The sequence below is a fragment of the Cannabis sativa genome, chromosome 1 (assembly GCF_029168945.1).
Source record: "Cannabis sativa cultivar Pink pepper isolate KNU-18-1 chromosome 1, ASM2916894v1, whole genome shotgun sequence".
NCBI lineage: Eukaryota > Viridiplantae > Streptophyta > Magnoliopsida > Rosales > Cannabaceae > Cannabis > Cannabis sativa.
The window spans coordinates 26,384,931-26,401,260 of record NC_083601.1 but is presented as its reverse complement, the minus strand read 5'-3'; the positions used below and the strand labels follow the sequence as shown (position 1 = coordinate 26,401,260).

At 29.0% G+C, this 16,330-nt stretch overlaps 1 long non-coding RNA gene across 1 annotated transcript; it reads left to right on the top strand.

The window, feature by feature from the left end:
- The first annotated feature begins 3,159 nt into the window (after positions 1-3,159).
- On the top strand, positions 3,160-4,024 carry LOC115720801 (uncharacterized). Its single transcript, XR_009685213.1, has 3 exons — positions 3,160-3,174; positions 3,304-3,551; positions 3,702-4,024. It is a non-coding gene; the product is annotated as an uncharacterized LOC115720801 (long non-coding RNA).
- The last annotated feature ends 12,306 nt before the right edge of the window (positions 4,025-16,330 follow it).

Genomic DNA, 16,330 nt, shown 5'->3' with positions numbered 1-16,330 from the left:
TTCGGATGCTTTGTTAGTGCCCACTTGCATTTTGGATCCAAACAACAAATCTTGTATGTTCTTGCACATGATTTTTTAACTCGAATTGGAAGTTGTTCCTAATTGCATAGAAACCAAGCACACTCTGCGGTGTTTCTTTGTCTTTGTATATTTGTGCTTCTTCTATTTCTGGATGATGCGGATCCTGTGATTAGTAGTTCGTCATAATCTGTGATTTCGGTTCCTTTTTTTCGTTGTTTTCCGGTTGCTCAACCATTTCCTCTCGCCACAAGTTTTGCATAGTCCACGAAGTCAAAACTTTCTTCCCCAAATTCCGGTACTCTTGCTTCAATTATATGTTGTTGATTTGTTGAGTCTTCTGTTGTTGCTTTGCATTGTATTCGAGTGGTTGGAAGGCGCTTCTATGTGTAATTAATGAATTGTCATTTCCAAAGAATGTTGCATCGATGGTTGTTGTTGGGTTGTTGATGACATTCACACACATTGGGTATGTTGTGAAGTCGGGGTCTTTCGGTTGAGTTGTATGTAGAAATGCGGGCTTTGATCATCCTTTATCCTCAATGGTTGGTATCCTTCCTTCACTTGATATTTCAGTTGCAAAACAGTGTTTTCTTGGTTGCATTCCAGGGCATCTTTGAGTTTCTGTTGCAAATCTTCATAGTTACAATTGGCAGAAATGTAGTGTCCACTGGCTTCATAATTTTCATAATTCATTCGATCATCGAATTTTCCATTGTAGAAGACTAGGAATGGAATGTCTTTCCTTTCCTGTGTTTTTGCAATGGTTATTAGTCCGAGGCAACGAATTTTAAAACTGGTTTTATTATGTTATGAAATAGAGTACAAACTTACTTCTATCTCTGTTCCTTTGTTCAAGCATTGTATTTCCTGTCCTGATTCCTGATTTTGCCATTTTTTTGGTTGTTAATAAACTACAAAGAAACGAGAATAAAACTATTAAGAAACTTCATTTAAATTTTGGGAAGCTAACCATGTCTCAAACTGTTCTGTCCTCTATCTTTTCCACAATAAATTCCTGCAAAAAACGTAATGAAACTATTATTAAATGATTATGCAACTGTAAACCAACTGAAAAACCACAATTATATCCCCAAAATTACATAGTTCTTACGCATTGTCATTTTTCATCATGTTTATTCGAATCAGATCGATTTACAACTATTATAAAACTAATTTGCTACCATTAACATAGATCTTACCTTGTATATATGCTAGCTCTTGGTACTTGTCATATAACACTTCTTCATGATTTCTAAACCATTTTCAAACGATAATGCAACTGTAAGCCAACGCAAAAAAAAAATAAAAAAAAGTTATTAGTATCCCTTGTTTCCGTAATCAGAATCAGTTCTTGTTTATGGGTTTTACCATATGAATTTCCTGTTGCACACCAGTGAATCAACCAGAATGCAACTAAAAAATCCGTGTATCATTGTTGAAAAAAAAATTCAGTTCATACCTTTTTTTTTTTTTGGATTTGAGGGGGAGCTCCAGATCTGTTCAATACAGATTTACATTGCTTCAATCTGAATTTTCGACGATCGTTTGAATGATATTGCACTATAAAAACCGAAATCAAATGTTGAAATTCAGTTTCTCCACGGTTGTCCTGCTCTTTTTTTTTTAAAAAAAATTCTGTTTAGATCGTTGGATTTGTTCGTTTCCTATTGAAATTCGACGGGATTTACAGTTGTTTTACGTTCGATCTGGTTTCATTCTGGTTGCGTGGCCGACTGCATCGATGGAGCTTCATTCATCCTCTCCGTTTGTGACGTGCGGCTGAAGGTAAGGGCAAGTGGTATTTTTGTAATATTTTCATTTTGGGCTGTACAAATGTTCATTGGGCCGGCCCACAGTATTGTTGTAATATTTTTCCATTTTTAGAATATTCCTGTTTTTTTCCCTTATTTTTAGGCTACCTAGCTTTTTTTTTTTTTCTTTCTTTTTTACAGCTAGTGGTGTACCCTCAAGAGAATATATAGATATATATATAGGTAGAACTTATAAATTTAGGTATGATTTCCTCTCATATATAATCTGTTTTTTTTTCCTTTATTGTACGTACGTTTCGTTGTACATTCTATATTTTATATTTTTGAAGATTGAAGTAAAATAAGATGAACTAATTGTGACCTTGTATACCCTTTGCTTGTTTGAAGACATGTAGATAAAATTCAGCCTCACATAATTTAGAAGAGGAATCTTATATATGCATATTGTACGTAACTACGGTTCAAATGATTTAACTTTCATGCATTGTAATATAATAATAAGCTATAAGTACTATATATATCTCTTCTTCCTAATTTTCTTCCCAAATTAACTTACTCTCTCCAAAATAAAAAAAAAAAACATTAAAATCGGCAATTAGTAGCATAAAACACTAAGACAGACTCACACATGCACGTGTATTCTTACACTTTTAATTAAAATTTTCTTATTATATCTATTCTATATAAAGTATACCTATATAACTGAAATTTTTGGTTTTTGGGAATTTTATGGGTGACTTTTAATTTTTATTTAATAAAATAATAAAATATTATATATCTATAATAAAATAATAATAAATATCCTAAATTAAATATTTGAATTTGAACTGATATTAACAATCACCTCAATTAAATATCCTAAAACTGATATTGTGTAGCCATGGGTCACTTTCAATCCTACTTTCCATGATGAACTGAATATCAAAAAGTTATCAAAAAGGTTATGAATGATCATTGACAATTTAAAAGCAGAGCCTTTTAGGCACAAACTCACAAAAAGTTTTCTTCTTCAATATCAAAAACCCACAAAAAGTTTTCTTCTTTTACAATCTCTTACTCTAAAATTTCCATAACCATTTCAATCTAGGCTTTGTGTGCTGTGGATCGAGAACCATGTGTGGTGGAGCTATTATCTCCGACTTCATCTCGACGAATGCGCCGCCGCGGTCCACTCGTCTCACCTCCAACTATCTCTGGCCGGATCTCAAGAAATCCAACTCCGGCAAACGTTTGCAGAGCCTTTTAGGCACAAACCCACAAAAAGTTTTCTTCTTCAATATCAAAAACCCACAAAAAGTTTTCTTCTTTTACAATCTCTTACTCTAAAATTTCCACAGGAAGATGGAGAAAGGTCATGGATCAAATTTGTTATCAGATTGTGGTAAGTTTCTTTTGCCGTTTTCTTTTGCTTCAGAAAAATCTTAATATCTTTCGTTATTCTCCAGAAATTTATGATTTCATTTATTTGTTTTGTTTTTGATTTGTGAAATAAATTTATGGCGTTGATTAGATCGAGCGAGCGACCACTAAAGGACCGTGAAGCTTTGTTGGAAAGCCACAAAGATGGGTATCAAATCGAATCGCAGCAGAGGAAAGATGGGTTGGTGGCTAAGAGTCGGCTTATGACCGCCGACGACAGAGGTATGGGTGGCTACGACGATGAAATGGGTTATGACCCTAACCCGAAACCGAAGATGCATATGAAGGGAGGCAAAATTGGGGAAGACTGTGAAGCAGTGGAATGTGAAGATTATCTCAGTAAGCATTCTGTTTTCCATTTTTGAACTGCTTATTTCCTTGATCTTTAGTACATTGAAGTTCTGCTTTCCAATTCACTTTCTTTGTGTTTGATTTCTATTTTTTGTTTGTTTGTTAAATTACACTTATATTTGGAATTTTAATGTGCAGATTAGTAAGAACAAACGGCATCAAGATAGAGCTGCAGCATTAGAGGTGTGGGATAGACTCGAAGAGTTTGTGCGGTCACGTTCTCATTCTTGATGTGAACCAAGTTTAGGCGAGAAGACTGTACATTACTCATGCATTTTGTTTTGTGCATTTGGAAAATACCAATTTTTGTATTTGTTTTTAATTAAAAGGATCACCAACAAATTTTATTTTAGTCAGAAAACCACCAAAGCAAAGTTTATTGAAAAAGTAATTATTATTGATTTGAAATATTTCCTTTTTATTTATTTTTTTAAAAAATATTTATATAACTGGTAGTTTCCTGGTTAAATTCCAGTATTGTATAAATTTTGCTCCATCTCCAAAATATGATTGTTTGTTTCATATTTTTCTTCTCTATATTCTTTCAGGTATGCAAATGTCAAGACACCTGAACGCCATGTGCGCACACGCCTATATTTTACATCAGGGAGTAGAGCAATTCTTTTTATCATTCTTCTATGTTCTTAAAGATTAGAAACCATTGTTCTTAGTCTCTCTCTGCAACCTGTAAATCTTCATCTTCCTTTTTCTTATTTTTTTTTCTTCTTCTCACCTTAGATTTGAACCATGTGAGATCTTCCCACCACATTTACCCTATATATTCACACCCCAATCCAGATCTGATGAAGAATGCGTACAACCATGAAGACGAAGGGGAGGAGGAGAAGCCTCAGATATTGGAGTTTCCTCGAAGTAGATGACTAGATGGTGGTGGTTATTGCATATCAATGGCAGTTCTTAACCTCAAATGGAAGTGTGGCTGTTGTTTTCTTGGTGTTATAACTGGAACAAAATTGAAGGATTTTTTAGAAACTCGTAATTTTGTGAACGTTTTTTTTGTGAGATTACAATTTTATTGTTGACCGAGATTTTCGGCAACTAATAAAATATTATAAAATTACCGAGCTGTAAGAAAGTGAGAGAAGGATTTTTACGTGGTTGGAGCGTTAATGAGCCTTAGTCCACGAGTCTTTGTTATTAATGGATGTATTTAATACAGAGAATATACTTGGGAGAGTTTCACCCTTATAAATACAGAGAATGTTCTTGGTGAGTATTTACTCTACTTGCTCATATGCAGCCCAAGATTCTCGATCCCATTTAATGAGCTTTGAGGGGGTATTTATAGTATTTTTGGCGGGGTAATCCCTAAAATTGTCCTTACAAGTGTATCTGTAAGTATCCATAAAGTTGAGTATTTCCAATGAATATATCATGGGTAATGCATGGTCAAATCCCTAGGTGCTGTAGGGTTTTTATGTGGAATGTCCTTATTGCCTTTTGATTGACGTGACTCTTCACAGTGTAGCTGTCGCTAGACTTAAATGATCATTACTGTGGCGCTGCTGGTTGGAGGTTGTGCCGTCAGACTTTATTGCGTGTAGCAGTCCCAACACGCTTCCTCCCATGCGGCATTTAATGCGACTTGATTGCTCAGGAGAAACCTGACACCTCGCGGAGACGCCTTAGCGTTATATGAGCTTCCGGGAGCATATTGAGTTCCACATGCCTTCTCCGGGACCTACGTCCGGGACGTTACCTTATGGCATAAAGACTGAGCAAATATTATGAATTGCTTGATCCACGTGTCCCTGTCTGATTGGTCCACGTATATTGGAAAAAGTTAGGGGCAACATTTATATTTCATCTTTTTGTTCTTTGGTCTGTTCAAATGTATTTTGCTTCCATTATATTTTTTTTCTCACAACAATCAAGAAGTTTGTTTCGAAGAATCAATAGCGAAATTCCTAACTTCTTTGATTTGCAGTCATATATTGTATTCAGTATTTACTTTTAAACATTACTAACAACATCATTACATTAATTGAATATACATATTAATAATCTCAAATAATAATTAATATTTTTTCTTTAATTATTTGTTGTATTATTTTTAAATAAAGCAAGACACACCTAGCATAAAACTTAGTATACGTGCCTCGCACGTAGTATTTTACTAGTATATATATAAAATGTGGCTATATAACAGAATTCTTGATTTATGAAAAATTATTAGGTAACTTTTTTTTTAAATAAAAAAAAATAACAAATTATTAGATGTTGCCACGTAAAGGGTCAGCATCCATATAATTAATCAAACCTAAATATAATTAATGTGTTGCAATTAATAATAATTTTGTTCATATTGTTTATTTTTTTATTAAAAATTATTTTCAAATCTTGATATTTAAAATTAGTTAAATTTTAAATATTATTTTAAATTAAATTTGAATGTTTTAATAGTTTAACAGAGGAGCATTTTCATTAAAGTCGAAGATAAATTTAGGATGAATAATAATTTTTTTTAATTACTATTGCAAAGTATAATGGTAACTATTATGCTTTCAAATTTCAATGATTATCACTACATTGAATATTATTAATTTTAAAATTATGATATTAAAAAAAACTAAAATACAATTAACATAGGTGACTTACACGTAACAAGTATATAGTATATATATATATTGACTAGGTTTTTATCAATACTATTTTGTAAGTGTTCAACACATATATCTCAAGTTGTTTTATAATAAAAATGTATTATGATGAAAAGAAATAATAATGTGGTTGTCCTTAATTTCTAAAATACATATAGCTAGCTTTTTGTCTACATATTTTATTGTTTCAAAACAAACTTTTTGTTTTCTTCATTCCTAATAGTTCAATGATCTTAAGATCCCTTTTAATTATTATTTATACTATATTAAATCATTACCATATTTCAAAGGTCATATCCATAGCTGAAAATATGTGTGTGAAATGTTAGCTCTACTTGACCCATACTTTTTGGGTTTTTTAAAATACAGGCCAACGTGTTAGAATTTGGGATAAGGTAAATGAAATTCTATCTCAAAATTGATTAATTGGCTATGGGAGGAGTAGCACATTCCTCTTATGTATTCTATTATCTTTCCAAATATTAACAATGTGGAACTCTATAACACGATGTGCTATAAAAAAATATAAATTCTGTTGTATCGTACCATAAAAAATAAGGGTCATGCCGTATCGTAGAACAAATATTTTTCTTTCTTTTTATATTGCTAAATCAGCAATTGTAATGATATTAATCCAAAACCAAACATCTTTACAGGCCTCGCCTAAAGTGGATTGGGCCCGTGCTTAGGGCCCACTCAAATTCAGGCCCAAATTTTTGTATACTATATTTTTTTGCATTGAATAAAATGATATTTTAAAAAAAAAATTGTAAAAAAAAGTCCAATAATACTCACACTTTACTTTAGATAAAACACATATTCAACAAATTTTTTGGGCCTATTATTAAACAAGGTCCGGCCTGCATCTTTACTACGTAATAGCACCACAAGTGGCCTATACTTTACTTTTATACATTATCATAATTGATCAAATCATGCTCTATATCTTGATATTTCAAATTCTTTGGCCAAATTAAAAGTACTCTATCTGAGTATCTGTTATAAAATATTATTTTAAATGTCCAAATCAATGCATTAATTACCACTATCACTATTAATAAAATAGTTTTTCTCGACGTTTTTAAACAGTTGTTTAAAGTATTCTTATCGGTTTCTATAATCATCGCCTATACGACCGTCGTAAAACGGACAAAATAGGCGACGATTAAAAACTGTCGCTAATGTGGACTTCCCGACCGTCGCCTATAGTATAGGGCACGGTTTAAAACTGTCGCCTAAACCGTTGAGAATGTAAAAAAAAAAAAATAAATAAATAAATAAATAAGAGGAAAAAAAATTCTGCCATTTTCCCCCATTTTTTTTCCTACATTAGTTTTATAATTTTACCTAAATTAAATAAAACAACTAATTAATTTTATTACAATAACAACTAACTTTTAAACACATTAAATTTATACAATAACAAATTAAATAAATATATATAATAAATAAAAAAGTATATAAATAAATAAATGTATTTATACCGATCGTAGAGAGAGGGAGACAGACAGGAGGTGGTGGTGGTCCGACGTATGAGACGGAGATGAGAGGAACACTGACGAAAGGTGGTGGTGGTCCAACATATGCGATGGAAAGGAGAGGGAGACCGACGGGAGGAGGGGTGGGTGGAGATCGATGGACGAGAGAGATGAGAATAAAGGGAGATCGAGAGACAGAGGAAGACAGCGAGAGAGGAGGGCGATGGTGCCGAGGCGTGGGTGGGCTTTTGGAGAGTTAAGATTTTTCGTTTTAAATGAAGAAGAATTAATAGGTGAGAAGAAATAGGTGGGCATACAAAAAAAGTTGGTGGGCACGTGGGAAATGTGGCGAGAAGTAGGTAACGATTTTTTTATTGGGCCCTTATACCCGATGGTTTAAAATCGTCGCCTATAGTATAGGTGACAATTTGGCCCTTAAACCGTCGAATATAAGGGCTCAATAAATTTACTAATTCTAATTAAAGCCGTCGCTTATTCCTGTAATTACTGTTATAAATCGTCGAGAATACTAATTTTTCCCGAAGATTTTAAATAGTTATTTTATTTTTTTAGCGATGGTCCCCCAAAAATTGTGCTTTTAAGACCGTCGCGAATTCTGACTTTTGTAGTAGTGTTGTTTTCTTATACGGGCTCAAATTCGTGTTCGATAATTTTGCATTTCTATTACAATTTAAGAGCTAAATATTGTTATAACTATTTTGATATCTTTTTTCAATAATAGTTATACACAATCATATAAAAAATAATTATAATTATTATAATTTAAATATTACTATTATTTTTAATTGATAAATAAATATTTATCAGTGCTATTATTATTAAATTATTGGGTTTTTGTAGTGTATCATGCTTTTTAACTAATCTGTTCGTGCTTACGTGCAGTGCTTTCGGGCTTATCGTGCCTAAGCCTATATTTTTTGTGTCATGTCGTGCTTAAATTCATGTATTTTTCATATCGTACTGTGTCGTGCCTAAGCATATATTCTTTTGTGTCAGGTTGTGTTCGTGCGTTTCGAGCTCATGCCAGTTTCGTGTCATGTCAAAAAATTTAGTCCATATTTTCAACGCATTAGTCATATTCTATGGGAGGAGTACTGGTCATGTGTGCTGAAGACCATGTAACTAGTTCGTATAGGGCCTATATAAATTTTTTTAAGGATTTTTTTCATATATATATATATAGAGGAAAATGTAAGAGTATTTACTTTTTATATGACATAAATAAATAATGCAAAAAAATATAAGATTAAAAAATAATTAAAGTTTAAAATATGAGAAAAAACAATAAATAAATTTAATAAAACTTGTAATAATAAGTTTCGCCGAAAAAACCACCAGCATCAGAAAAATCACTGGTGCCAGAAAAGTTGACAGAAAAATTAACGTCACTGAAAAAATCACCAGAAAAGTCACCATCACCGAAAAAGTCACCATCGCTGGAAAAGTCACTAGAAATAGATGTCGCAGATATAACTAAAAATAGAACCGGTTTTATAACATAATAAATAAAAACAAATAACTTAAACCGGTTATAATTAAAATATAACTGGTTTTATAACATAATGAATAAAAATAAATAACTCAAACCAGTTAGAATTAAAATATAACTGGTTCCGTAACATAATGAATAAAAACAAATAACACAAAATAACTCAAACCAGTTATAATTAAAATAGAACCAGTTCTATAAATGTGTTATAATGAATAAAAACAAATAACACGAAATAATTCGAACCGTTATATAACATAATGAATAGAAACAAGTAACACGCAATAACTCAAAACGATTACAATTAAAAAATAAACAGAAAATTATTTCCTAAAACACTGAAACATAAATTAAAAATAAAACTAGTTCCACAATAAAACACCTTATAATACATAATACCTCATAAAATTGATTATATATTTTTTTTAAAAAAAATAGGAATCAATTCTAAAAAAATATTGAGGCATAAATATGAAAAAAACTGGTTTCATAACAAAATAAATAAACACAAAGAATAACACAATAATAATATAATATAAAAAACCAGCTATATTTATCAACTAGTTAAAAATTTAAGATAAAAAAACTAGTTCCGTAAAGTAATTAAGATAAAAACTCATACACAAAAACCAGATAAACTCAAACAAAAATATTCATTCAACATGCTCCAACCAACCAAATAATTACACATGTACCATATTTACCCAAAAAATACTCATTCATTATATTATATAACTGGTTCTATTTTAGTTATAACCAGTTTGAGCTATTTCGTGTTATTTATTTTTATTCATTATAATACTGTTATAGAACCGGTTCTATTTTAATTATAACTGGTTTGAGTTATTTTGTGTTATTTATTATGTTACAGAACCGATTATATTTCAATTATAGCCGGTTTTAGCTATTTTTTGTTAGAATAATTAGCATTTTTGTCCCATGAACTTTCGGTACTACCTAATTTTGCCCCTTAAAATATACGGCTTGTTAAAAATTCTCTCTAAAATATAACAATTACATAATTATACCCCTTCTCTTAGGTTTTGTTTATTTTATCGCTAAAAATTAGTATTTTTACGCCCTGAACATTGACTAATACAAAATTTTGCCTATTTATTTAAAAATTAATTTTAAAAATTATAATATTTTATTTTTAAAAGAAATTATAATATTCTATTAATTCGGAAAAAAAAATGAAAAGGATTATTAAAAATTGATAAAAATATTTAATTAATTAAAAAAATATTAATTTCATTAAAAAACTTAAATTATTCCTAAAAAAACTATTTTCAAACTTTATTTTATTTATAATGAGATATCTTAAAAAATCAAACCAAAATTATTGAGAATCTAATAAATAATTTAAATAAACTATAATTTTTTGAAGAAAAAAAATAAATTTATTTATATTTATAAACTCATATCTTAATAAATAAAAAAATAATTAAAAATTCAATAAAAATATAAAATTATTTAAAAAAAAAAAGTTATAAAGTAAACTAAAAAAATTTAGAATAATTACATAAGACACCATTTTTTGTAAAAAAGAAAAATATAATTTTACGTTTAAAGAATTTTTTTTTTACATTTTTACAGTTTTCCATAGAAACAACATAAAAACAACAAGAAAACTACATAAAAGTAACATGAAAATAAAATCTAAATAACATCAAAACAACAATAACATACATATAACAAAAAATCAACAACAAATTAACATGAGTACAACATAAAAAGACCGTATTTCTTTAAATAAAATTAAAAAAAAAATTATAAAAATGTTTAAAATTCTGTGAAACCGTATTTTTGTAATTGTTTTGTTGTTTTTGTGTATTTGTGAAATAATTCCAAAAAAAATTATGTTTATTTAAACAAATTTACATTTTTTTTGAGAAAAACAAAATATACTTAAGTTTGTTCTCGTAAAAATTAGTTTTTACAAAAATTAAATTCTTAATATATTATTTTTAATATCTAAATGAACTTTTTAATAAAACATAAATAATTTTTTAAATTGCTTAATTATTTTTAAAATTTAATTTATTTTATAGTTTTTTTAATCATTCAAAATAATTTTTTCTTAAGATTTAAATTAATTTTTTTAAGATTTACAAAAAAAAAAAAAACGTGTTAAATCTTTCTCATGTTTATTTTGAGGGGGCGCGATTTGATAGTTGTCAAATTTTTAGGGAAAAAGTTGCTAATTTACAAAAATATGTCATAATTTAAACGGAATAATGGGACGGACCTACAGAGGACTAAATTTCTGTAGATGTAAAAGTTCGGGGAAAATTCTTAACAAGCCGTATATTTTAGGAGGCAAAATCAATATTTTCAAAAGTTCAGGGGTAAAATTACTAATTATTCTTCGTGTTATTTATTATTCATTTTGTTATAGATCAGTTCTATTTTTGTTTAGATCTGAGACATTTACTTTTGGTAACTTTTCCAGTGACTTTTCTAACAACATTGACTTTTCCAATGACAATGACTTTTTTGGTGACTTTTTAAGAGACGCTAACTTTTCCGATAATTTTTTCGATACGGGTGACTTTTCATCGCCAACGACTTTTCTGACAAAACTTATTATTGTTGTACAAATATAAAATTTCTATATTTTTTTATAAATATATGACATTAAAATTCTCTTATAAATGTAAAAAGAAAAATAAATAAAAAAAATCATAACTTTATAGTATTATTTATTCACCTCATTAAATAAATAAACTCATATAATTTTTTCAGTGTAATTTTCCCTTTTTTTTAGTAGTGTGACTTGTGAGATCCCCTTGCATTCATATATGTGTACATTATATATATGTGTGCATGTGTGTGTGGTGTTGAAGACGACATGAATTTCATATCAATTTTTTTTTCCGGACCATATATATGTTGTGTAGTACTCAGTGGTCAAAATGGACTAATTGCCTAATTGGTAGAAGTAATCTATGAGCCAGCTTGATCCAAATTAAACAATGCATCCTATCATGAGCTAGTTGGTTTCATAATATTTGAGTACTATTCTATTCAAAATACAAAATTGAGTCACTACTCAAAAGAAGAATGTTGCCCTTCCCAAAATTAATTCTCAGCATAAGCACGTAACAGTTCAGAGAATGGTTGAGAAAAATGTTAAAAAAAAAAAGAAAAAATTACACTCTATACCCTTTTTATATTGTTTTTTTTTATTTATTTTTATCCTCTTTTTTAAAGTCTATCATTTTTACCTCTTTTTTAAAATAATGTACCAATTTTGCCCCTGTCACTTCAAGATACTCTCCATGTGACTCTCTTATGTCAGGGTATTTTGGGTACAATACATATAAAAAGAGGTATATTTCAATTAAATATAAAATTAGAGGTAAATTTGATCAATTGATTAATAAAAGTGGTATTTTTCAACTTACCCAAAAAAAAGAGTTTCTCTCAAGTGGGCCGAAGGCAGTTCCATGTTCATGTACGTTTCCCTGGATGAGTTAAGTGGGCCAAATTATATACTGGCCCAATTGTTTCTTACAAATGTGTCTCTCTTATACTCTCTATACTATTGTCTGCTCGTTTCTAGATTTATCAACCTCCAATTCAAACCAATCCCACCCATCCAACTAATTTTAATTATCCAAAACTGAATCTTGAATTAGATCAGAATCTTTATTTAAGAATAATTTATTTAAAAATAATTTCTAATTTAATATAAAAAAAAATTAAATCTCAATTTCAGTTGTATAAATAAGAATAACTTTTAAATTTTAATTAGAAATATATTTTCTAAGTTACTATTATGAATATTTATAACTTTTCAATTAGAACATAATTGGTCCAAAATATATTTCTTTTTTGAATAAAAGTCCAAAATATATTCTTAAATAGATGCTCTACTGTATATTTATTGGATTAGTTCAAATTAATCTAATATTTTAGGCTTGATAGTTTTTTGGATCGGATTAGATCCATTCATGTTTTAATCTAATATTTGTTGGATTGGATTAGATCCATCAAACCAAAAAAAAGAGTAAAATTTTAATTCTAAATTCCATATACATATACATATTTTAAGTATATAATAACATTAAATTTAGTTATTTATCTAAAATTATATAAAAATATTAATTAGTTCAATTGAATATTAGATTTTTACAAAAATACAATTAGATATTCAAAAACAACATTCGATTCAATTTGATCATAACTAAATTAGACATTAAATTTTGATAGTGAGTATTATTGAATCGATAGTTGTAGTTGAATTATTTATGCACACCCCTAACTCAATCACTCATATTATTATCATAACTTCCAAAGCACTGTTTTTTTTTATCTTATTTTATTTATTGTATTATTTTTTATTTTTTTCTCTTGAACAGAAAGAAGGGAAAGGAAAAAAAAAATAGAGAAACGCTTGAAAATACTAAAACCAAACAAATAAAAACTCGTAAATTTAATGTGGTTTTTTCTTCAAATTGTTTGGGAAAGTATTATCTGTAACTTCAATGTGTCCTTATGTGTTTATCTTTTTTCAAAATTGGCTGGGAAAGTATCTATGTATAAATTTTTATCTTTATTAGGACATCCAATTCGAATAAAAGGATGATGAGCAAGAATATTCGATTTGAAGATAAACAAAAGTGAGTAGTTCGTACTAAGGGGGTGTACGCGGTACGAGTGGTGCGGTTTTTTATTATTTTTTCAAACTAATCTGCACATGTGATTTTTTTAATTTCCCAAACCATACCCGCACCGCAAAACTAAAAAATTGCAAAAATTGCACCGCAAAAAATAGTGCAGTGCGGTTTATGCGGTTTGAACTATCACTAAATAATTAAACTATCACAAATACAATAAAGTTTGAGCAACACTTGTCAAAAATACCATAAGGCTTGAAAATAAATATGAAGAAAAAGTTTCAAGTTTCAACAACACAATAATTAGTGGGCTTAGGTTGGACCTTCACATATTGGACCTAAATAAATATAAAAAATGGTATTTTTATAATATGCGGTGCGGTTTGAAATCGCATATTAACAATTCAAAACCGCAAACCGCACCACACCGCGCAGTTTAGGAAAAATTCAAATCGCGACCGCACCACAAAAAAATTCAAACTACATTTTTTTTGTAGTGTAGTGCGGTGCGGACGATTTGAGCAGTTTGATGAAAACCCCTAGTTCGTACAAATAGATAGTAATTAGGAGGCTTGAGATTGAGAGTCATATAAAAATAGTCATTAATAAGAATTAGATATCTTATACTCCAAAATTTTTTACTTTTAGTCATAATAAAATTTGTGATTAAAAGTAAAAAAGTTGTGACTAATTATAAATTATTATTCCTACGTTATAACTAAAAAATATGTGGCTAAAAGTATTAGTCACGAAAATTACAATTTATTATGATTAAATATGTTTATAGTCACAATAATTATTATGATTAACATTAAATTAGTGACAACTTGTATTTAAATTTTTTGTTTTAGTCAAAAGTAACATTTTGTTGTGATTAAAAGTCACATTTAATCACAAAAGAAATTTATATAGTGATTAAAAATTTATCGTACATATAGTGTTAAGTGAATTAAATTATGTATGTGTTCAAATATTGAATTACTAGCCGTGGAATGAGATTGATGTTTATTTTTCTAATTTTGCCAGAATAAGAATAAAATATGTGAGTCTCACAGTAATTTAAGATTAAGGAATGAAATTGGCAATCCAATAAAGTTGGTGGGATTATCACTTCCATTATTTCTAAAATAATAAAATGTTATTGTTGGATTAAAAAATCCTTTGTAGGCACATATGTATAATGTATATGCTATTATAAAGTGTGATACAAAATTAAGTGACCAATTATGTTATGGGTATCAAAAGGGTATTAAAGTGTCATGAAATTAATGTGTAGATACCATAAGTTAATTTATAATTTGTTGAGGGGCCAAATTATAAATACCCAAGAGTTATTCTAAGATGACTCTATAAATAGGTAGTGGTCCCCAAGAAACACTAGGGTTTCTGTATTCTCTCCTTCCCCATCAGAGAAAATACCTAAGAAAATAGTGTATTCTTGGAAGATCAAAACCTTCTCTGCAATCTCCAACAATGGCTTCAGGTTAGTGCTTCCGCTCATATTTTATCATCTTCTTCTTCTTTAATTTAGCAAAGGCTTTATAGATTTATGATTTAGGGTTTTCTATATTAAAGCACTTTTAGGAATATGTTTGGATCTGTATTTATATATTTCTTAAGTGTTTTATAAACCCTAACAAGTGGTACCAGAGCCACCTTTGTTAAATTAATTGAAGATCTGATGTTTTTTGTTTATAAAATTTGGAGATTTTAAAAAGGGAAAAAAACAAAAAAAATACAAAAAAGGAAAAAAAATTACAAAAATACTTTGGGCCGGCCCATTAAACATTTATACAATCTACATACAAATATTTACAAAAATACCACATGCACTAAGCCTTCAGCTGTACAGAGCGAACCATGAAGATGAAAATACGCGCTCGTTTCAAAACCGCAAAACAACCAAAATGAAACCAAAACGAGAAAAATACAACTATTAATTCTGGCAAAAACAACTAGAAAAAATACCTGCAATGATCTAAACTGAAAATGACGAAAAAAAAATCAGAAAAACTGTGAAAAAACTGAAATTACACATTTGTTTTCTGTTTTATTCGATCAAAACAACTCCCCCTAATATCGAAATCCAGATTCATGAACTGTAGATCTGTAACAAACAGATCTGGACCTCTCACCAAATTCAAAACAATGTATGATGTGAATTTTTAAAAAAACCTCATGAATAATACATCTACGTTATATACAGTTACATTTTGATTTATTTTTTGTTTTGGTTGCCTTATAGTTGTATTATCGTTTTATGATAGTTTATATATTATGCAAGAATTTAATTTGATGGGGACTAAGAAATAGTAGTTATACATAGTAAGTTTTGTGCAAATAGTTGCATATTAATTTTATAGTGAAATAACATATGCCAGTAGCAAAACTATAATAAAACTACAAAACAACTGTATGCAAGTGCAAATAGTTGCATTATAGTTGCATTATCGTTTTATGATAGTTTATATATTATGCAAGAATTTAATTTGATGGGGACTAAAAAATAGTAGTTATACATAGTAAGTTTTGTGCA